The sequence below is a fragment of the Bactrocera neohumeralis genome, chromosome 5 (genome assembly GCF_024586455.1).
Source record: "Bactrocera neohumeralis isolate Rockhampton chromosome 5, APGP_CSIRO_Bneo_wtdbg2-racon-allhic-juicebox.fasta_v2, whole genome shotgun sequence".
NCBI lineage: Eukaryota > Metazoa > Arthropoda > Insecta > Diptera > Tephritidae > Bactrocera > Bactrocera neohumeralis.
In genome coordinates, this window is record NC_065922.1 from 23,231,145 (window position 1) to 23,256,164 (window position 25,020).

At 38.2% G+C, this 25,020-nt stretch overlaps 1 protein-coding gene across 1 annotated transcript in view; it reads right to left on the reverse strand.

Annotated features, from left to right (window-relative positions):
• Positions 1-25,020, reverse strand: part of LOC126758615 (high mobility group protein DSP1) — a 273,973-nt gene that overhangs the window by 178,140 nt on the left and 70,813 nt on the right. The gene's annotated exons all lie outside the window — the stretch shown is intronic.

Genomic DNA, 25,020 nt, shown 5'->3' on the forward strand with positions numbered 1-25,020 from the left:
AATTTAGATCAGCGATGAGGGCCATTTCTGGCTCAATGGGTATGTAAATATGCAAAATTTCCGTATTTGGGACGAAGAGGAACTTGAAGAGTTTCAAGAGCTGCCATTTCATCCAGAAAAAACAACGGTTTGATGTGGTTTGTGGACCGGAGGAATCATAGGTCCATATTTCTTTAAAAATGATGAGCTTTATCGCTGAAAAAAATGTGCTTGTGAAAATCAGGATGGGTGGCCTTCTCGTTTTGTACTCGTATGTACTGTATGGCGCCTCTGAGAATGCGCCTTGCCCCATTGAAATCCACACGTTTAAAGTATTTTTTAATGTAATATTCTCTATGGGTGGTAATTTCTACCAAATATTATAAATTGAAACCTACGGTTGGAATAATCTAAGGCGGCAATAGTTGCAGAAGCAGTTGTAATATTTGTTTGTTTTTGTAACTACTTACTACCATTTAAATCTCTATTGTCAGCACTATTCTTCTAGGTGTCACATTTGTTCAACAGTTGCAAGTGTTTGTTTACCTTGCAACACCGAAAACTGAATCAACAAGTAGCGTTAAGTAAACATCTAGCAAATATGCACCTACTTGTATATATGTGTTTATATGTACATGTGCTTGTATGTAACATAGTATGTATGTAAAAATCCATTAACAGCTCTAGTAAATGCACCAAGCTGCAATGTGAAGCCAACAAATATTGACTGCAAGTAATTGAAAATTTAAATATTTAAAAACGTATTTGGTCATATTTCCTTTTCTTTAAATAGTTACAAAAACCAACAAAAGAATTTAAATATGAAAATTGATATTGCAAATAACCATATTTACCTATGATATTCGATAATATTATCTATGCAAGTATGTATGTTATATGGAAGCAAATATTTGTGCGGCAGTTATTTAAAGTAAAATTTTAAATTGCCAGAGTTGCAACTGAGCTTAAGCACATAAGGGTGGATCGTTTACATGCCGGCGATTGAAATTTGCTATTTATGAATACAAAATTTCTAACTGTGGTTTTGATGAATAAGATCCTATAATTTTTTCTGTTCGCTTTACGATAAAGGCTTTTGTTAGGGATATTAGAGCAAACGAAAATAGTCGTAAAAGTGGATGTCACACGTCGACAAAGCTTCAAAGAGAACGAAGACAATGCTAGTGGCCTGAAAGGTGATGATCATAGTTTTGTGGGATTTACATTTACATTTTATATTTCGAGTTTAGAGAACAAAAAAAATATTCGCTTCATCTTTACTGGCGTAGGAACCGCTTACGCGTGGCGCCAATTGGAGATGCCAAGCGAAGCAAGGTCCTTTTTCCACTTGGTCCCTACAACGGAGTAGAGGTTTTCCTCTTCCTCTGTTTCCTCCTGCAGGTACTGCGTCGAATTCTCTCAGAGCTGGAGTGTTTTCGTCCATTCGGACGGCAAGACCTAGCCAGCGTAGCCGCTGTCTCTTAATTCGCTGAACCATGTCAATGTCGTCGTATGTCTCATACATCTCATCGTTGCATCGAATGCGATATTCACTGTGGCAAAGGACCATAAATCTTCCGCAGAACCTTTCTCTCGAAAAATCGTAACGTTGACTCATCAGATGTTGTTATAGTCTGTGCCTCTGCACCATATAGCAGGACGGGAATAATGAGTACCAAATTGCTGGTTCCACTAATGGCTCCAGTTGTGCCTATCTCACGATAGGTCACATGACGATCAGGTCATATTAGTTTGCGCACAGCATCAATAGTTTCCGGAACAACAACTGATTTTGGAGTGTTCTGCGACCTCGATTGAATTCATCATACCATTGATAAACACTGGTCTCTGATGGAGCTTCATTGCCAAAAATTGAATTAAGTTCATCGATGCACTGTTGATGAGATAAATCACATCGTTGTGAGAAATAATTAATTAACTTAATTCCATTTTGTGGCCGAGATGAATATTTCAAGTTACTGTAAAGAGCACAAGTAGCGGCCGCATGTCAAAACATTCTGAGTATTTATAACATCAAAAATGTCAAACTTTACAATCAAGTTGTTAGTTGCCAGATCGCAACACTAGGATTGACAAATATCGAAATATAAAAGGCATCCTACTTACTACTTGACGAAGAGAAAAAAAGAGACAAGGCTCTCTACTATGCCAAGTGTTTAGGTTGATTGAACACAGAATTAGAAAAAATGCATCTCATTTGACGAAGAAAAAAGTGCATTTCCGCCATGAAAACGCACCGGATGTAACCAGTTGTGACTTTTGTCACCACTGCCAAGTGGTCAAATGAGACTATGAACTGTTTCTTTTATTTTATTTTCTGTGAATTCGGCGCTATGTAACACTTTTCTGTTTCCAAACTTCAAGCAACATTCGACTATGTTGGGAAATAAAACGTCTTTTTTCCAACATTTTGAATTTAACGTTTTCTGCGAGTCCTTAGAACTGGGGCATTTCAGACCAAAAACCCTGGGGTACTATAGAAAATGGCGGCTGTCACATATTATTAATAGATTTATTGGCAACACACGCTTAAGCAGTGACTGACAGTATTCTCTGACCTCACGGTTGCGCTTGTTGTTTGCAGCGAAAAAACTCAAACAGGATACGAACTTTGTAGTGTGTTGAAATATATATACTTTCTCACCCATATCTTTAATCTTTAATCAACGGTCTGTTAATTCAAGATCAGGTGGTTTTATTACGTTATCCTTCATGTTAGTAGCTTTTAGAACACCTGGACGGGGCTCATCATAAGCCGACGTGCGACCACATTGAAATGTTGGATCTCGTTAAGCCAATTTTTGACTTCAGTCACCTTCGAAGAAATTCCACAATTCCGTTTCTTCCACACGTTGCATCAAACTGTGAGTTCGATTTGGATAAAATTTTGACTGTTACGGTCTACGAGAATGTATTACACGTCAATTTTTATCGCGATAGTGGCGCCATCGTGCGGTGAGACTAAATATTTATTAAATTACCCTCGTGATATAATCAAATAGCCTAAGCTTTAAGTAGCTTATCAGTCTGAAGTTCAATTATTTTAGGTGTGTCTGACCTACCTAAAAGATTAAGGGGTTACATGGGTTTTCTCGGGTAAAAACAGTCTTTTTTCAACAATTCATATAAAAAATGAAATCCTTAATTAGAATTTTTTATTGTTACAAACATACACTAACGCATACAAAGAAATTCTGAAATTTTTGGGGAAAAATATTTTAAACTACGTCATTTGCGGTTACCCCTCGGAAAAAAGATGAGCCCGCTTTGGCAGGATAACTCCTTACAGGAGCACCTAAAGTGCAAAAATACGTGTTTTAGTTAAAATATTAACATAGAACTTGTACAAAGGGAAAAAAATGAAAATTAGATTTTTGACAAACATTTTTACAAACAAATGAAAATGTCAGTGAAAATTTCGCGACATTTTGTTTCAAATAGTTATAATCGAAAAAATACTTCGTCCAAGTCTTTAAGAATCGTATCAAAGATCCGTGTAAAATTTCATGAAGATCGGTTGACTAGTTCTAGAGAAATCTTGCCAAGCGACTTCAAAAACACAGTTTCGAGAAAAACGCGTTTAAAGACGGCGCACTTAGCCTCGAGCGCACAGGTTCTCAAAGCTTTATCTCCCAAACTATTACTCGGATCAATTTGAAAACTTACGACAATATTCTGGAAGTGTTGTAAAATTTAATAAGACAATGAAAATATTAGATTCTTTGAAACCCGTAAACCCATGTAACCCCTTAACCTATGGCTACCAGTTTTAATTCAGAAGATTAGTATCGGCATTGGTACCCAGTTTCTGCTGAAAATTCTCTCGTACTTATAACAACCTACAATTTTTTAATTACTTCTATCTCACAGTTCATTTCTAACCCAACAAATGTTACTTTCGAGCCAAAGAAAGTAGAATATCTTAGAAAGTGGCACATTAGAGTTCAGAGGTTTTGTTTCCTTACTGAACACTTTAGCCTAAAGTTTAGGCTTTAAACGAATCACCTTCCTTTTCATACACGACATCCGCTTTAAAGACAGCCATGATGTTTGATGTTTTGTTGTAGATATGCACCTAACAACAACAAGCTAATTAAGCTATGTTGTCTAACAGTTAATTTACGCACGAATCGAATGCAATAAAAAAATTATTTCGTTGCATGACTTTAAAGAGATTTTTGGAATTATTTTGTATGTGGCAGCAGCTGTAGGCAAGAAAAGAAATAATATTTATTGCAACAGACAACTCGCTTCCATTCACATCTATTTACAAGAGATATTTGTTGAATTTGTGAAGTTTGTGGATGAAATGCATTTTAATTAAATGTAATTTTGTGAAGACACGTACACGTCCGCATTAAACAACAAAAACACAAACAACAAATATTAAACACACTGGTGGCAAGTGCAAACTCGTACATTAAAGTAAATAAAGGAAGAAACTCAGATGAGTTTCGTAAGAAAAAGTATTATCAAACAAAAACAACAATGAAACAAACCCCAAAACGAAGTTGGAGTTCCATTGCCAACTTTTGATAGCAGCATTTGGTGTTGCTGTGAAGAGTTGTCTACAGTTTTTGAGAGCAATGAAGCCACTATACAAATAGGTATACAAAAATAGAAATGTGCATATGTGTGCGTGTTGATACACACACATAAATGGTAAATAGAATGTAGTACACGAAATGCATCCAGAAAGCCATTTTACAAATGCTTAGACACAAATGTAAACAAAGCAACAGAAATCAATAAAAGAAAGCAAATACTTATTTAGTTTGATGTTGTTGTTGCTATTGATCACGTAGAGTAAATATAAATATTTTAAAATAAAATTGTTGGTTATAAATCAGCTCTTCACAAAGAAAAAAGCTTTCTATACAAGAATGTATGTAATACACATGTCAACATTTTTTCCAGTCCTCTGAACACTTAAGCTTTTTGCTACTTTGTAGGTACATAAGTATGTATATAATATATAATTTGAATAAGCACTTTTTGGATTGGCCTTCAGCTGCTTCAGCGAATTTTGTTTTATCTCTTCGATCGCTTGAAAACGGGCTTCACAAAGCGGGCAATTTCAGTTTGGGAAACAAGAAAAATTCACAAGGAGCCAAATCTTGTGAATAACGCCTCAATACGGCCAAATAGAACTCCTATTTCTGTTCCTCCGGAACAAATTCATGATAAACCAAATCACGAAGATCGAAAAAAAAACAATGATAACCTTGATTTTTGAGCGGCTTTGGTGAGGTTTTTGCGGTTTCGCCTCGTTTTTTTCCTACTAATCCGCATATCAAACTCATAAGCCTATTTCTCGTTGGTAATTATAATGCTCTACATGAATGTAGGATCAAATTCTATGATCAAGCATGTCCAAAGATACCTGTTTAAGGTACTGTTTTTGAAAAAAATCAGCTTTATCGGGACGAGTCGAGCAGGAAGGCGTTTCATACCCAAAATATTCCCAAAAATCATTCCAACGGACTCGCGAGAGATGTCGAGCTCTCCTGCCATCTCGCTAACTTGCCTGACGATTTACCAGGACCATAAATTTCACTTTTTTAATATTTTTATCAGTGGAAGAGGTCGAAGATCAACCAAAAGAAGCATGTCTTCAACGATCTCTCGATTGTCTTTAACCATCTTTATTATCTTTGTACCACTCATAGGCTTATGGTTTTGATAAAACTGACCGTAAGTACAACATTCGCAACGATTCCGCACACAACGTTTTGTTAGAAATACAAAATTTGAGACAAATTCTTTGTTTGATATTTTTATCCATTGTAAAATTCGCAATGCTCTACTGTACCGACTTAAGCAGCTGTTGTAAACAAACTAGTTGACGGATGGCAATCATATTTGGCATAGTAATTAAGGACTGTAGGACTGTCCAACTTAGATTTTTTTGAAATATAATTTACATGAGGAATTTAATGACAAATTCCGGGTGCCTTTATGTCACAATGTAGGGTAGCTATATGATATGGTGGTCCAATCTGAACAATATGTTCGGTGATTGCAGTGATGCGATCAGTTCGTATGGCAGCTATAGTATATCTTAAAGTGGTCGGTGATTTCATTAAATGATCAGGCTTTTGGGGAGAAAAGTTTTTGTGCGAAGGTTCAGAGCGATATCTAGAAAAGGAAACTTACTGTTCTACAAAAATGGTCTCGTATCATTTTTCGATGAAGTTAAGCATTTTTTGATTTATAATGTTTTTTTTTTTCATTGAGTTATAAAATTCATAAGAAGAGAAATCATTTGCCTTAAAATAATAAAATTTCTACCGTTTTGCCTGCAAACTTCTGCAACTAGAACTATAGATTTCCAAGTAGTTGGAAGCGAGATTTGAATTTTTCTAACTGAAAATAAGAAAAAAATAAGAAACTGTAAGTTGGAGGACGTTCTCGTTACAATTAAGAGCTCATACTTGGAGAGACTTTCTTAGAGGAGCCTAAAAATAGATTTTTTGACTTTTTGGCCTCGTCCCAAACTATCTGATAAAGTTTTCGATATGTTCTCCTTTATTTCAAAAAACATTATGAAATTATTAAAACATGATTTTATGACAGAGGCTTACTACTTGTATAATAGTTGATTTTTAATGCCATTATTTTTGAAGAATACGTAGGGGCTAAACCGGTTTCATAGATTATTTTTTGTACATGTGACGCTTATAGAAAAGGTAAAGGATTAAGTGCTTGAAACTCATCCTGTTGGCTTTAGAGAGATAGCAGATTATCTCAACTTCTGTTATGGATTGACTCGACACATTTCGGTTAATGTTCTGGGTATGAAGCGTGTCAATGCTAGACTCGTATCAACATACCTGAAGATTTAATGAAAACGATGTCGAATAGAGGTCGAAAAGTAGGTGCCTGACACCGTAGCTGAAAACCCTAGCTTCATCAAAAGTATCGTTACTGGTGACTAGGCAGAGGTTTATGACTATGACGTCGAAACTGCCCAATAATTTAGTAAATGGAGCACCAAAAATTGGCCGTAACCCAAAAAAACCAAAAGTCGCTGAAGATGCAGCTGAGGTTTATTACAAGTGTATGGAATTGAAGCTGTGCCTTCAGATATACCATAATAGCGGTAGGCTAAGTTTCAAAAGGTATTATCAGAGACCTAGGAGACGGCATGAAATTCTTCATTAAGAAATATTTTTTAAAAGCATACATAATGTTGAATTCAGTCCCTTTCTACAACTCCATATATCATATGTACAAATCTGTAAATCATATCAAACAACACTTTCTGTACGAAATTGTATACAAAGCAAAGGCAAAATTATGAACTAGAGGAACATTTTGCGAAAATTACAAGTACCGTATGCCCACAACACATATTGTAAGCATTTGCATACTGACGTAAGAATCTTAAGAGATATACGAGCATATTCACACATTTAAGCACTTAACTGCTTCGAAGTGCATAGCCAGTCATTAAAATTTTTCATCAACACATAAAACGACTAATTCTTCTGAAAGTATGTGCATGGACGAATTGGGTTGTGCCACAATCACTGTTGCTGCTCGGTCATCTGCTCTCGCTGCAAGCACACTTCGATAATTTTAGCACCTGAAAACAGTCTCGAATGCAGTAAAATCTGAGTGGCGCCTGCGGTTAGCATTTAAAGCACCAAACCCATTTAGCAAACGCTTTGGACTTGCCACCAGCTCGTAAGCCATGTGCATACGGAGCTCAGTGCAACAGCCTAGCACATCTGAGAGCCAATTGAAGCGCATTCGAGTGCAAAGATTGCAACTTTCAAAGCAACGCCTCCAACGGGCGACGGCAAAACTCTTAAGAGTTTAGAATTCAAGCCCAAATTGTTAGTGAGGCTTTATGAAAAGAGTTTATGAAAAGAAGAGGAAGCAGTATTTTTAGTTTACGTAGTAAAAGTAAGCAGTTTGGATGTAAATGCTCGCATATTTATATAGACATGTAAGTGTGTGTGGAAAAGGCTCAAAGCAACAAGCTCCTCTTGTAGGCGAACTAAAGAGTATAGTGACTCGTAAAGCGGTTGGACAGCAACGGTTATCTAGTGTTTGGGATTTTTTTCAATATGTGTATGTAAAGGGTGATCCATTTCGAGGTTCCCTACTTTTTGAAAGAGAAAACACAGAAATTTCAAATTTAATGGGGAATGTTTATTATCATTTGAAAAAACATTCTGTGGCATTTGTTTTTTGAAAATTATCTCTTTCACATGTAGGCCGCGGCTACGTGTCAGGTCCATCCGTTGAGCCCAATTTTCGATACTCGTTTGAACATTTAGACTAGTAACTGGCGAATGAGACGCGTGAGATTTTGCTCCAAGGTCTGAATTCAAGCGGGATTATCCGCCTAGGCTTTAAACTTTACATATCCTCACAGGACAAAGTCTAACAGTCTTGATGGTCAATCGAACGTGAAATTATAATAATTACTCACCGAAGCGTTCTTTCAATAAATCCATTGATTGATGCGATGTGTGGCAAGATCTTGACGTAAAATGCGCCAAGTCGTTCCATACGTCAGTCCGTGTTGCTGCGAACGGCGCCAAATCAACTCTCCACGGTCTTCGTGTAGACTCTCAGCTACGGCTGCTTTATTTTCTTCACTGCGTGCTGGACGTGGTCTATTCGGTGGAATATTATCCAATAATGAATGATGGAATTCAAGACGGGTGATGATGTTGCGAATACTAAGGTCAGTAAAAAACCGCCGGTGTTGGAACATTATAGCATATAGTAGCCATAAAAACTGCTAGATCAAAAGCAAGATAAAGATCTTTTATACACTTTCATGTTATAAAATGCATTGTATGGTATTATAACTTCGGATGAGCCAAAGTTATCCTTTTTCTTGTTTTCTAGCGGTTTTGACAATACTTTGAGCTCTACTTAAGAGTTTTAAATATGAGTTCTCATACTATATAGAAACTCTGCGGAGACCTTTCGAATATGGAAGGCTGGTTGCAAAGTCTTATGAAAGAAAAATTTGTAATTCTCAATTAACTGAATATTGACAGCGCTTAAGCTTCATTTTAAAAGCTTTTGAACATTTATTTTAAAACATTATTAGGAATCTTGTAGTAATTTTCCTGCTTTAGGCAACTCAACTGCATTTTTTTGAACAAGTACTTAATAAATGTACGTTTGTATTAATATTACTTATCATTAATATATTTTCAATCCATTTGGAAACTTTATCTATGAATAAATAGTAATGAATAACAGTTTATCTTTTTATATTAATCAATTATTTTGTTTTTCCTTTCAGGTAAGCTTTTGGCATAATCTCTAATCAATTGTTGTAAGTTGTGAAAGCTAAAGAAAACGCATTAAATTGTACTTAATATTTTACTAAATTCTAACGAGTATTTCAAAAGTTTAAAAAAAATATAAACGCCATTAGAAATAAGTCCAGTCATTATCGGTCCACTTAGCTTAGTTGCCTCGAAATGTTGTTTGTTATATCTTATTACAAACGATAAATTAGACTCTAAACTTTAGAGTAGTAAGCCATTGTCTATTTTGTAGTAAGTTAACATAAATAGGTACTTTCTTACATATCGATAACTGCTGCATATACCTCGAGATGGCATTTATGACCCATATAGTCGGGTGGGATGTACGTAACTTGAAAGTTTTTCCCTTGAAGTGTATAATAAAAAGCATTATGAAATTAATTTTTTCTCCAGTGATCCTACTTTCTTCTTTCTAAACATCTTAAGCCTTGTTTTCCTTCTTCTATGTTTGAATTTTATTTCGTGAAATCCATTAGTTTCACTGCTGCTTAGATTGTTGTAAATTTGTATAATTATTTTACGATGATGATCATTTCACCAATGTTGTTGCTTTATTTTTTTGCAAAATTTGATTCGGTCTGCCAGAAAAAAACTTTCTCATAGATTTTAATACAATAACAATCTTCTGGGTCAAAACAAGCATGCCAACGCTTAATGCAATTTTCCATTCACTTGTTATGAGCCTCGACTGTTTTTCTTTGGTTTCGCCTAATTTTTGGAGTGTCATTCGCTATTGGACTGTTTCGACGTTGTACTAATAAACGTACGCCGTGTCTCCGGTAATGATGCGTCTGATGAATGTAGGGTCCTCAGTTACAATGTCAAGCCTCACTTTCGACCTCTATTCGACCTCTATTCGAAAAAAAGACAGTCGTTTCTACGAAATCGGAACGGAGCCGGATTTTTATCCGGCCAAGGACTGTCAACACGGCACATTTCTGCCGCTATAACAACAACACTAACAACCTATACTCGACGTCGTTTTACATTGACAGACTTCGATCGGTCCTTAAAAAAAATTGAGATAATCTGCTCTCTCTTTGAGGTCAGCACGACGATGTTCAAGCATTGTTAACAAAGAGTGAATGAACGACACGCATGATACTCGATTTCGATGATTTCAAGAATTTTACTGAAAGTGTTACTCTAATACTTAGGCTCGTGATAAAGTTGGCTACCCAAAATACTAATGTAACATTTTCCGTAGCCGTAATTGACGCAAGGATATCAAACTTTCTTCTTCTTTATTGGTGTAGATACCGCTCTTACGCGGTTATAGCCGAGTTTACACACGACGCTACGCGCCAGTCGTTCTTCCTATTCATTATATGGCGTCAATTGGAGGTTCCAAGTATAGCCCGGTTCTTCTCCACCTGGACTTTTCAATAAAGTGGAGGTATTCCTTTTCCTCTGCTTCGCTCAGCGGGTACTGCGTCGAAAATATTCAGAGGTAGAGTGTTTTCATCCATTCGGACGACATGACCTAGCCAACGTAGCCGCTGTCTCTTAATTCGCTGAACTATGACAATGTCGATGTATACATTGACAAACGTATACGGCTGACGAGGCTGACATTGTTGTTGGCGTGAATACTGTTTCAAAGAGAGACGAAATTATCTACAATTTCGAAGTTATGACTGTTAACAGTGATGTGGGATCCATGTCGCGAGTGCGATGACTGTTTGTTTGATGACAGGAGATAATTTGTCTTTCCTTCGTTCACTACCAGGCCCATTTGCTTCGCTTCCTTATCCAGTCTCAAGAAAGCTGAACTAACAGCGCGGTGGTTGAAGTCAATTAGCAGCAGCAGCTGTAAACTCTTATAGAAGATTGCTCCTTCTCTTCAAGAGTAGATTGAAGAAGTCTCACGATAGGGAGTGACCTTGACTGAAACCTCAGTTGGTATCGAACAGCTGAGAGAGGTCCTTCTCAAACTTTATACGAACTTAAAAAGGGTTGTAACAATCTAGGAAAACTTTTTGTCGTTTCGGTTTGCGCGCACAGTTTAAATATATCAATCTGATTCAAATATGATCAGATATACAATCCGCTCAAAACTCCTTGGTGTCATCATTGGGAGTGCCAAAATTCTTCACAGTCTACAAAACAAAATTTAGGACTTCATTACAACTCACAGCGAAGAAACGAAGTTCGGTCGATTCTGTTTTTAAGATACTAGAATATTGGAATCGTTAATTACAATCTTTTCTAGCTTCCTGCATATTAAAAATATTCAGTTTTTTCAGAAAGAGGGAGAAATTTTTAAAATAAAAGAACGATAGTTTTTACTTTTCTAATTCATCTTTCTAATTTTTGTGTTTTCTGGATATTATTGCATGAACAAACCAATTTTTGGTCCTAACATACTGGAGAAAGTAAGAACATATTTTTTCATTTGAGGTCTAAAAAATTAAATTCTTCCTCATTCGAGGCTCCAAAACAATAAGAATTTTAATGTTTAAAATTTTTTTCACGGCTCTCTTTCTTCGAGGCGCGGCCGTTTCAAACGTCAAGCAGTCTCGCACGAACTGTCTGCACAAATAAAACGAAACTGATTTTCCAAAAGAAGAGTATAAAAAAATACTCCCAAATGATGGTGTATATCCCATAGCGGCAAGAAAACAATAATACCGCCAGCAATTGCTGCAATAACAACAACAGCGGCGTGTAAAGAGCGTAAAATTCTTGCATCTTGTGTACTTACACGGCTGCACTATTTAACGACGCGACGGGCAGACGAATAAATAAAAAGTAAATATTTTCGTTACGTGCCTATTTGTGGTCTCATATATTTGGCAGTCGCCTACAAAAGGCAATACATCAGCTGCTACCGTTGGTGTTGCTTCGATTGCTGTTGTTGTTGCTGTTGCCTGTACTTGCTCCCTAAAGTCACACGCTGGTACCGCCTCGTAGACACAATGCACAGGCGCAGCCGAATTTCTATTTTGTTGTCTTCTATTCCCTTTTTGTTGTTTTCTCACTCGTTTCAGCTTGATGGCAGCGCTACATGCTCAAGTGGCAAGGCCTTCCGGTCTTGTTTGCGCCGCATTGCCCCAATGGATGATTTCTTTAATTGTTGTGCTATCACATATGCTGCTGTTGTTGTTTGTTGTTGTAGTTATTGTTTTCTTTTCAATTTGCTGTTGTTTTTGCTGCACTTGAATTTATGCCTTCGAGTGGCTGTTTTGCTTTGTCCGTATGTGTGTGTGTGTGTGTTATGTGCAATTTACTTTCGTCTTTGCAGCACGATTCAAGTGCAACGCCGAAGAGCCTTGGTGTGTCGGAGGGGTGCGTGCACAAAACCGCTAAATCACTCATTTGTGTTTCATTTAAAATGTTTTGCTTTTCGAACCCGCACCCCCAGCGACGCAAAGTGGTTTATAGATTATGCATTTATCATTTCGATTATATTCATTAATTCATTCATTCCGATACCGTTGCAACACTATGGGTCCATTGATCTGCTGCCGAATATTCAATTAGCCCTTTTTGGAGATTCTCTTTTCCTTCGTCGTTATTTGCTTGAGAGGTGTTGATTGTGGAAATTATGAGCGCTCGTAAAAGCGAAAGTGTTTAAACAGCCTTTTTCGTTAGATTTTTTGCTCTCCCTGCGAGGGTGGCTTAATTGAGTTTTCCCATAAACAATAAAGATTCTTCGAACTGATTAAGTATTTTACAGTTCCATTTCATTTTAATTGCGCTTTTCATTTGGACCCCTTTTGCCGCACTAATTAAGTTAGTTTCTCTTCTCTGGTTGCGGTCGTAAATTTATTTAACCGTTATGATTCAATAGCGTGATTTTTAATTTTTAACTTATCATGACAGACGTCTTCTTAATATAAAATAATGTATTGAAACCGTTACGCTCACAAAATCAATGCTGCAAAGCGGACAATTGGTTTACAACATCCATGGCATATAACCCTTAGAATATAGTTGAGGTCAATAGAAGTGGTAAAAAGTTTATTATTACGGTAAAAAGAGGTGACAAAATTCTTCACTTATTGAGAGATCTACATATATTCCTCTAAGAACCCATAACGCTCTCAAACTTGCGATGATTACCTCTTCATTGTCGCCGAATTTCTTTTCTGTGAGCATAGGGTAGGTTAGGTCGTAGGGTTGATCCAAAGTTGATGGATTTCACGTGGACACATATTTAAATTATCTAAAAAACTCCATAAAGTGCTTCACTTAGCCACTTCGTCAGATTCTCCAAAGGTGTGGCTATCGAAATTTTTCATTATCAGTCTGACAAAAGCCGGACTGTATGTTTAGAAAATAGTGATACGCTGATCCCCCCTACCCTTCCTTCATATAGCTTTGGCAAAGTCCGTCAAAATATCTAGTCACAGCACGTACCTATCCCATAATGCCCATCTACAATTGCAGCGAAATAGACTTTGTTGAGATCTAAGAACCGAAAGAGGAATTAAATGCGAAAGTAAGTTCAATACATATTTCCATCCAAGTTGTTGCACGGTACCTTAATCTGAAGGAACATCACTCCTTGCTTCTTGGTTTTTTTTGTTATTTCCTCCTTAAAATGTTCAAATAGCACATAATATTTGTTGTTGATGTGATTCCCCTTTTCAAAATAGTTGATGGGAATAACTTCGTAATCGTTTTGAACAATTACCTCGCTGGTTGATCTAGATCTCCGTTCTTTGGAGTCTCTAGATGTTTGTTTGTGTAACAGATCGAGTTCTAGTAGCTTGAAGCTGCTAATTTATTCAAAATATGCCGGACGTTAGAAGCTCATCTGTTCCATTAACGGAAATGACAAATCATTACTGGAAGTTCATAAACAAGTAATGTAAATAAGTATATTAAAATTGCGCTTGTAGTGTCAGATGTTTAGTTTAGCTGCTAATATTACCATGTTTGTACGGATTGCTCATCTCCTAATTGCTTATGGATTTTATAAAAAGATCTAGCTCAGAAATCCAAGCGGAGTTCTGACAATTTGCTTCAGTAAATATCTTTCTATTATCTTTCGTATAAAGTATGACATATTATGTTTATGAAATCAGAAGTGAGGCTCGTTTACGTTTGGAAATATTCTGAAAGGCCTTCATTGACCTACTTACTCTAGTAAATGCAAATCCAGAGTATGTATTACAAGTGATAATAATTCAATAATTCCACTGAACTTCTGACTAAATGTAATTCAAGAAGCTTTAGAGCAGACTTAATTATGGTAAATAGAGATAATCAAGAATAAAGTGATGAGAACATTTCATCTATGCGCAAAGGATCATAAATCTTCCTCAGAACCGTTCTTTCGAAAATTCGTAATATCTACTCATCAGATGTTGCTATCGTCCACGTCTCTGCACTATATAGCCGGCCGAGGATGATGAGAGACTTGTAAAATTTGGTCTTTGTTCGTCGAGAGAGGACTTCACTTCTCAATTGCCTAAGTATCATCTGTTGGCAAGAGTTATTCTGAGTTGGAATTCGAGGCTGACTTTGTTGTTGGTGTTCTGAGATAGACGAAATTATCTATGACTTCGAAGTTATAACTGTCAACAGTGACGTGGGAGCCTAGTCGCTAGTGTGACAGTTGTTTGTTTGATGACAGGAGATATTTCATCTTGCCCTCGTTCACCACCAGACCCATTTGCTTCGCTTCTTTGTCCAACCTGGAGCAAGCAGAACTAACGGTGCGGTTATTACAGCAAATGATATCGAGGTCATTGGCATACGCCAGCAGTTGTAGACTATTGTAAAAGATTGTACCTTCTCTATTCAGCTCTGCAGATCACTTAGGGTATACTGAGAATATCAGCCTAACTAGCTGAGTCGATTTAGACATGCCCGTTCTGTCTGTATATACGCGAACTAGTCCCTCCATTTTTGAGATTTTGATATGAAATTTTGCATACGTGCTTTTTTTCCATTTGTCAAAATCGGACCAATATAGGATACAGTTTCTACACAAACTTATCGATCAAACTCAAGTCCTTGTATAGGAAAACTTTTTTATTTGGCAAGGTATCTCCACGAAATTTGGTACATATGATTTTCCAAAGAAATGGTATAATCTTGGAGATTATTGTTCAAATCGGATCACTATAACATATAGCTGCCATAGAAACTGACTCATAAAAATCAAGATACAGATTTTTTATAACCTTTTATGTCAGAAAAGCGCATATGAAATGTGTTATAGCTTCGGTGCAGCTGAAGTCAAGAATTTCTGTTTCTACTTAAATTCAGGGTTTTGATGTTTAGTTTCAAATTCCTGTGTAATCCAAATATGTGGCATGCCTTTAAAATACAACTCAGTAATATTTTGTTTCGATAAATGAAGATAGAAATATTTTTCTCACAAAAACGTAAATAAAGTAGAATAAATCAATATTCGCCATCACTAGTGTAATCTTACTAGTTCACGCCAAGCAATCAATACAATACGCCTCGTTTATCCTCGTTAAGGTGACTTTGACTTTTGCCAATATTATTATCCCCATTACACGCATAAATCCACATGGACACAAGTAAATATGTGTGTTGGACGCCCACAGACAAGCGCCGCAGTGCAGTAAATCACACATAATCAAAATATCTGTATCAAAGAATGTCGGACAACACAATTCAACACCTCCACATAATGTTGCACGAATGTTTATTATATACCCCGAACCATACAAATAAATCAATTCGGACGAACACAAGCCAAACTAACCGACTAAAACGTAAAGAAAGACATAAAACAAAGCGCAAAGGAGCAATCAGACAAAACTCGTACACGAAAACATATACACAAAGAGTGGGATTACACACACACACACATACACAAATGGGAAAGAGAGCTGAAAGCCGCATAAAAAAATTAAGACCAAAGTTGGGTTGAGGATATCGAAAATTAAAGCATCATTTGCACTAAAAGTGACGGCCGCTTCGGCTACCGTGCAACGCATACACGAAAGTAGCGTGCAACACACATACACACTCATATAAATATATATATACATAGTTATATATACATATCTACAAACATAGCGTAAAACTCTTGGACAGCCGACAAAGGTGAACGGCTGAAATGGGTGAGCTGGTTGCATGTGTCCATGTGGCATGTGGCAAGTTGCTGCTGTTACGCGCGCCACAGTCGAAAAACCGAAACCGAAAAATCACCACCTTCAATTTATCGCCAACATCAAATCACTGCCAAAGGCTTATTACCAACGCGCCAACAACACGTCAGCACAAAATGCAACAACATAATCAGTCGCTGAGTGAGTTGTGGCAATAGTGGCGGCCAGCTTGCCGGGTTAGTTCGTTTCGCCGATTCGTTTGTCGGTTTGTTGCCTGTCTGATTGCTGCCAGTGGCATAAACAGCAGTTGAAAATCCATGGTGAATTTGCTCCTCTTTTTGTGTTGCGCGCAGCGAATGACTGGTAGCGCGGGGCGGTGTAGGGGTGCTGCACAGTTTTTGGGTATAAATGTTGCAAAATTGCGGCAAATTCAGTTTTATTTGGGAATTTTCGGTGATTTTGGAAGTTTTGGTTTTCTTAACTTAAGGAAGGGCACGAAAGAGTTGATTTGATTGATTTGAAATATTCTTCTCGAAAGTGCAGCAAGTAAGGATAAAAAAGTGAGGAATTGTTTTAGATGAACCTAACAATAAACAAAACTAACGTTCTTGTTTGCTCTTAACTGAAAATTATTAAAGTATTACCAGAAAATAAATGGAGAATGGCGATAGTTTCGAATCAGGGCCATTCGCAGCAATTCGGACTGACATATGGAACGAATCGGCGCGTTTACGTCGAGATATTAAATAGAAAGTGTGCAAAATACAGCGTGTAGGAACTGAAGCCGCTCCACCTTCGTTTCGCTCTATGGGCTCCTGAAAAGTTCCAAAAAGATCCGACATTTTAGAGCCATGCAAAATTATCGCATTTGGGACGAATAGCAACCTGAAGAGATTCCAGAGCTGTGATTTGCTCCGTCCTGCGGGCGTGCGTCGCCACCAGACAGTGACCAGTTAGTATTCCCAAAATGTTCCGTGTCTCTTCTATCGAATGCCAATAGGAATTTTGTGTACTTTTACAGTCTTGGACCCAGGTAGCTCGTTCTATCGGCTTTTAATTTTCTTTACCATGCTTCTGTCGAGATCGTCGTATAGACAATGCATGGGTTTCTCAATTTTTACAAGTTTTCGGGTGTTAGCCGTAAACCATTCTTGGCAATCTCGTCCACTATTTCATTGCCCTCGTTGCCTTTGTGGCCTGGCACCCGGTAGAAGTGATGTTGCTTACTTCTGGCAACACTTTCCACTGCTACCCTGTTTCCCAAAACACTCTGGTCGATATGTGATAAAAAAATCCTATAAAACGAATGATATAAATTTTGAAACTTCAAATAATTAAGGTGTCTAGTCCCATCGGGGTGGTAAAGAAATTACTCCGTTATTAAGATTATGCAGGCCTCTTTAATAGAAATCTATGTGAAGAACATTTACTTCAGATTTCGTGTTCTTTGCACTGAGCCAGGTGGAAGTTGTAGTTGTAATTTTATTTATAATCTTCATCTAATAATCAAAATAGTAACCCCCGATTCCGTATTTTCTTCTAAATATTTTAGTGTAAAAATTTAACATTAGACGTTTCTAACTTTTTTGTCGCCGGTGTAAGTCAAGCGAGCAAAGTTTGGAAAGTGAGCGGTGAGGTTTAGTTGCGTACAATCGAAGTCCATAAGCGCCAAAAACCTCATATAGTAAGTAAGAAGACTTCATTTTAGCTGAATCTGATAAAAGCAAAGTGGGAAAAGGCGCGTTGAGAAGACCAGTGGTCGTTGAAAGTCGACGCCCATATAGATTATGAAATACTTACACGCTTCTAAGTATGTGTGTTAGTAAAGACGATTGTGTGTTCCAACTCGTTTGCCGTCCAGTTCATTTCTATCTAACAATACTGTCAGGCTGCCTTGCCACATTAGCCTGAGTTGCACAGGTGAGCTATTGTCGCAAAAGCGCTGACATTGCATGATTGTACTTGCAAATACACATACACCTTAACACATACATGCACATGTGACTGCTCTCTCGTCCATGCATACTATGTATATATTTATTGGTGTGATGTTGTGAACTCCCGTTTTTCAGCTTGAGTAGCTTCATGCAGCCGTTGGCACCGTTGTGGCATAGCTAAGTAAGCAAGGAGTCCACGCTTGCCACACGCTGCGACTAACGTTCTCTGCTCCATTTGTCTTCTGTTGCAGAACTATCAACTAAATAAATCATCATCATCAGCAGCAGCAGCAACTCAGGTGACCTGTCTGTCAGCCGCAGTGCAAGGAAGCCTGCTAACGAAGCAGCCAGGTGTTGTTGTGGCGGTTGTGAGTTGAAAAGAACCGAAACGCAACAGAAAGTGATAAAAAGCAACGGCGGCAATTTTTGGTCAAAACATATTTGTCTTGTTGTCGCTACGAACGGAGGAAGTGTTGCATCTAATTGTTTTGGCCCAAAGGCGTATAGCGGCTTATTGAGGGACCCTGTAGGAACTTGAGAAAAAAAATTCTGAAGCATTAGAGTTTCGACAGTAAAAATATATTATTCGCTCTTAATTCGACCTTGAAAACTTGAAGGAAGTGTTGTTTCCAGCTCATATTTCTTCCATACCTCTTCTGCAGATGGCGTCTGATAAGATTTCCAGCCTTATTCCGTGGACGCAAATAGGGGTGTCTTGTTAAAAGCCCCACAACTAGGGAGAAGCTAGCCTTACTGAGGACTAAGAGATCACTAGATCTGTTGCAATCGATATTGGGTTACAAGACTTTTGAGACAGCGCATATACCGATGTTGGCCCGGCACTGGCCAAGCTTCTGCGAATTATATACGGGAGTATACGGGAGCTCCGATCCGCTCCCAATCTACCAATAGAGGTTCTAGGGTGCCTTTTCTTGCTAGCTCATCAGCTTTACAATTCCCTGCGATCCCGCTGTGGCCTGGCACCCATACAAGTCTTATCAAAAAGACACCTGATATTATTGATAGCAAGGTTAGACACTCTTTGACCAAACCTGAACTCACTTTTAATGACTTCAAGGCTCTTTGTATCTGAGTGGATGGTCACTTCTCTGAAGGAGGCTACAATCCGGAGCAGTAAATCTACTGCTACCTTAATGGCTGCCACCTCGGCTTGGAAAACACTGCAATAGTCAGGAAGTCTGAAGAGAGAGATAGAGAGCTTCTGACAGTAAACCCCTACTTCAACAAGGAAACTTTGTGTCGACTTTTTCTTTGAGAAACTTTGGGGAATGAGTAATTCCTGTCGCACCCATGTTATTTTGTTTTCATAAAAATTCATGATTATTTTAGCTTATAGAATTCGCTGGTTGGTAGTGAAAATTTCTCCGATACTTTTTTTGAGGGAAATTTCTAGCATTTAAAACAAAATTACGAAAATTCTACTCCATTACTTTGCCTTTGACTAGTCTTTATCAATGTATGTGGTCTGTCGTGGTCCTGACAGAAAACGATTCCTCTTGCATTGGTCAAAGCTGTCTGCTTGTGTGCCATTGCTTTCTTTAGAGGGTCTAATTGTTGATAATAAAGGTCCGAATTAAGAGTTTGGCCGTAAGAGAGCGGCTCATACTAGACTGTTGCCTGAAAATCTCACCAAATACATAGCAAAACTTTCTGACCGTGCGTTTACGCCAGCTCACCGCGGTTCGACCACATGCGTTATTGCTTGACATTGTCTTAATCAGCAGTAGTATTCACTGATGGGATTTCGGTCCATGACATGTTTTTGCGTTAACTAGTAGGGGCCACACTACTTCTAAAGGGTTTTTCGTAGTATGCTTAGGATCTTCTTCTTTTTTACTGGCGTAGACACCACTTACGCGGTTATAACCGAGTTGATAACAGCGCTCCAGTAATTTCTTCTTTTCGCAAGGTTTCGCCAATTGTCTTTCTCCACCTTTTCCTTCCTCTGCTTTCCCCGGCAGGTACTGCGTCGAAAACTTTAAGAGCTGAAGTATTTTCGTCCATTCTGACGATATGACCTAGCCAACGTAGCCGCTGTCTTTAATTCGGTGAACTGTGTCAATGACATCGTATATGTCATACAGCTCATCGTTCCATCGAATGCGATATTCGCCGTGACCAACGTGCAAAGGACCATAAATCTTCCGCAGAATCTTTGCCTCGGAACGACGACTCATCAGATGTTGTTATCGTCCATGCCTCTGCACCATATGCCAGGACGGGAATAAAGAGTGATTTGTAGAGTTTAGTTTTTGTTTGTCAAAAGCGGACTTTACTTCTCAGTTGCCTACTCAGTCCGAAGTAGCACCTGTTGGCATGAGTTTTTCTGCGTTGGAGATCGATGCTGACATTGTTTTTGGTGTTAATACTGATTCCAAGATACGAAATTATCTACGAATTCGAAGTTATGACTATCAACAGTGACGTAGGAGCCTAGTAAAACTGTAAATTGAGGCAGGATGGCAGTCGGGCAAGTTGAACTATTTGTATACCAAAAATATTCCTAGCTCTAACTCTCTCTTGCTGAAGAGAATTATCTCCTTGTACCACTTTTTATTGCGAGAAAACTCATTTGTTTCACTTAATTTTTTGACACACTGTGCCGTGCTTCGTATCCCATCGCACATTTGTTCTCATAAAAGTATATTTATGCAACGAGCTCCTGCTGTGCTTTGTGTCCTACACACGCACACACCCGCACAACCAAAATCCATCACACGGAACAGCGCCTTGCCGCATGCTTTCATAAAATTTCAATCATTAATGCGGTCATTACTGCGAAAGAACAACCGGACGGTTAGTTAGACCACTGCTGTGTAGCTTCTGGTTGCATAGCTATGCAAATGAATCTGCCTACTGGCACTGCCACATGCCTATATATGTATGTGTTGCATGCGAGGGTACAAATCATAATGGCGGTGTCTAGTTAGCAGCACAGTTCAAAGCGCACATCAATCTCACCGAAGCGCTGGTTTGTTGGTCGCCGCCACCGCTGCTGTTGTTCTGCTGTTGCCACCTTGTCGTGCGTTGGGTCACTGGCTAGTTGTGCGTCTAAAACGCCTAACGCGTTGTATTGTGCAACACACCGGCACAGCATGGCGGAGTTTGAGCACTTTTAATGAGCTGGAAAAATTGTGATGGAACTTTCAGCACCAAATATTACCGCCAATGTTGTGCCGCTGCTGTTGTTGTTGTTGCGGCGGCGGTGGCTGCTGCTGCTGGCTTGGTTGGCCAGAGTGTTTACCGTTTTTCCAGCGCACACTTGCGGCCTTTTGCACATTCACGCATTCACGCGCTTTGTAGGCAGTCGCTTGCTCGGGGCATTTTCATTTGCTCGCATCCTTTTGGGGCAAGTAGTGTATTTAACGCGCTGCGTCCGGCCGATTGATGAGTGAATTGCCACCGCGAGCACTATTTGTTGTTGAATTTTAAATTTCAATTACCACCTGGTGTCGAGTTGATGCATGTTGTTCGGCGTAAGCCGCTCGCATGCAATTTTTCCAATTTACAACTTGCTTGTGGCATGCAGCACGGTATATACGCGCTTTATGTTTCAAAAATACGCCGCGCTGCGTATTTTCGGAATTTTCGCTTTGGCATTTTACCGTTATTCGCCGTTGTATACATTTTACGCGCATTTTTGTGGCATTTAAAGCGATTTTTTTCGGACTTAATGATCAACAAAGCAAATAGCAGCGCTTCATTTGCGGCCATAACCACGTCATATGCTGCCGCGTTGAGCAGCAGACCACCACAACATGCCTCACATTTCACAGCTCATTATAGTGAAGCATCAATGAGCTATCCGCCAGCAGGCGTCATTTAAAGCCAAATAATCCGCTGTCTATTAAATCAGTTCATTAAATATTTTCCTCTATCAACCGCAGGCTTAAAACTGCCCTCGCGTGTAATTATTTCTCTCTGGCGCATCTCCTGTAATTATACCTTTATGTGTGTGCGTAATCAATATTTTTCGTGCTTAATCATAACTTCACTTTGTATGCAAATTTTTTTTTTGCTTAATTTATTTTTGTAAACACATGCGCTCGCTACTACATTTTCCACTTCGTTTTGCTCCGCTCTTCGCTGCTTCTTTTACGTCCTGCACCCTCCAGCTCCTCCGGCTGTTTACATTAATTTCCATCATTTCAATCAATCCGCTTGGCATTTAATCACGTTAATTACTTTTGATTTACCTGTAAATTATATTTAATTGCCCGTTTCAAGGTCAGCTGTTGCGCGCTGTACGCCGTACGCCGTACACTGTTTACTGCTTTTACATTTAATCTGCGCAATTTGTTGCATAATTATAGGCTATGTGCCTTAAGCTGGCGTATCATGTGCGCGACCACGCACGAGCTCGTACCTGTCGCGCTCGCTCGCTTGCCGTCGTGTTATCACAACAAAGCGTTTTTTCGTCATTAACGGGCTGATTGAAATTCGTAATCGGTTGGCTTTTGAAGATTTAACTTTGCTTGCGGGGTTCGCTTTTGAAAACGGAAGCTGCCAAATAAATCAGAAACAAGTTTTTTAGACATCAATCACCGCTTAGCATGTGTTGCTTGAATTAAAATTGAATTAAATGACCCGAAAAATTGAAAGTGATATATGTATATATTATATGTAAGATCAATCAGATAATTATACAAATATTTATTCACAATAATTTATTTTAGATATTTTGGTACTGGGTTAGTGATGTCATTCATTTGGTCTTAAACAAGTGGACTTGTAAGAAAATTTTATTATTTTTCGAATATTTCAAAGTATTGGGTAGTCGAAAAAGTTGTTTCGTATTTCTAATCAAACTTCTACTTATTCTTTTATATTTATCCTAATAAATAAACAAACAAATATGTACCATTTGGTCGGCCACTTTTTGCCATTTTTCCGCTAGAGACATTATTCCATCAGAGTAAAACTTTTCTCGGCGAAAAACTGCGACAAGTAATTTTCATAGGCTTCTCTTGAAGCCAACTTTACTCCATTAAGGGAGTTCTGCATTAACCGAAACAAATGGTAGTCCGATGGTGCAAGGTCAGGGCTATATGGTGGATGCATCAAAACTTCTCAGCCGAGCTCTCCCAAGTCGTCAAAGATGTGTGTGGTCTAGCGTTTTCCTAATGAAGGGCGAAGTCCTTTCTGTTGATCAGTTCTGGCCGTTTTTTCGATTGCTTGCTTCAATCTCATCAGTTGTTGACAGTAAAATGAAGAATCAATCCTTCGACCAGGTAGGATCAGCTTATAGTTTATAATCCCACTAAACACTCACCATAACCTTTCGAGGCGTCAATTCTGGCCTTGCAACCATTTGTTGAGCTTCACCACGTTTTGGCCATGATCTTTTTCTTTCTAGCCGTATTTGATTCACTTTCCGTCTTCTGCTACCATTCGCTTCAGAAATGGTTTGATTTCATTTCGTTTCAGCAAAGAATCGCAGATGTTAATTTGGTCCATTAAATTTCAATTTAACAATTCATGTGGTACCCAAACATCGAGGTTCAAAACCGTTTGATTATGAATGTTGAGTTCCTTAGCGATATCATGGCTGCTTATGTGACGGTCCTGGTCAATTTTTCCATAATTTCTTTGAACTGGTACAGCATCGTCTCCGTAACCTTAACAAATTTCATTGGTGGCTTGCGTGGCATTCGTCCCTTTTTTGTACAGAAATTTCAAAATACTATATATCGAGTTTCTTCATTATTTTCACTCATTTTTGAACAGCTGTTACTTTTTTTCAGCTTCCCTGAATTTAATTGTTTTTTGGTTAAAAGAAGCTTAAAATCTCACCTTTCCAACACTTTATGGATATGACACAATGAGATTGACTGGAGATATACGACTGAAACGACATCTATTGACAAAATACGAAAATACTTTTTCGACTACCCGATATTATTAGAGCATTAATTAGAAAATCTGGGTATTTGAGACAACACTCCACTTTTCTTTAGCGGGTCACTTATCTAAGATAAACACAACAGATTCTTAATTAAAATCTCCAAATTAATGAAGATATATTTAATATTTCTGTTTTATGAAAAAACTGACCTAGTTTCAGTCAATCTTTTTAATAATAATTTGTCTGACGATATTGTCGCAAAGCACAATGATGCACCTACATATATTCTCAACTTTCTCGCAGTTGAAAAGGTTCACTTTACTTATTTAAATTATGAGGGGCGTCCTAAAATATGGAAGACAGGTTTTTAGATTTCCTGAATCTCAAGTTTTGCTTTGATATCAGCTCTATGCGATGTTTACTCTTGGAGATTAGCAAATAGAAGAAACAAGACCCACAAGAACTCGTCCTAGACCTCATATAACTAACAGGCCTTATGTATCTGAAGATACTTTCCTGGTTTCAATACTTGCAAGTTGCAAAATTATAAAACGTCTGGTTACACCCGAACTTAGGACTTCCTTACTTATTTTATTATAGTAATTAGTATCGAATTGTCGACTACAGTATAATCGATTTTGGGTGTCATTCACCAGCGGAGCTTTCAACATATACACAGACGGATCCAAAGTAGTTGATAGAGTGAGCGCCGGGGTCTATTGCGCGGTGCTTGATCTCAGGCTACCCTGCAAGCTCCCAGAAATACTATACCGGAATACTGCAGTATATTCCAGGTAAAAGCGGTCAGGAAAGCCGTTGAGATATTTTATAACGCAGGAAACGGCAGCTAAAGATATAATCTAACATCGCATTGC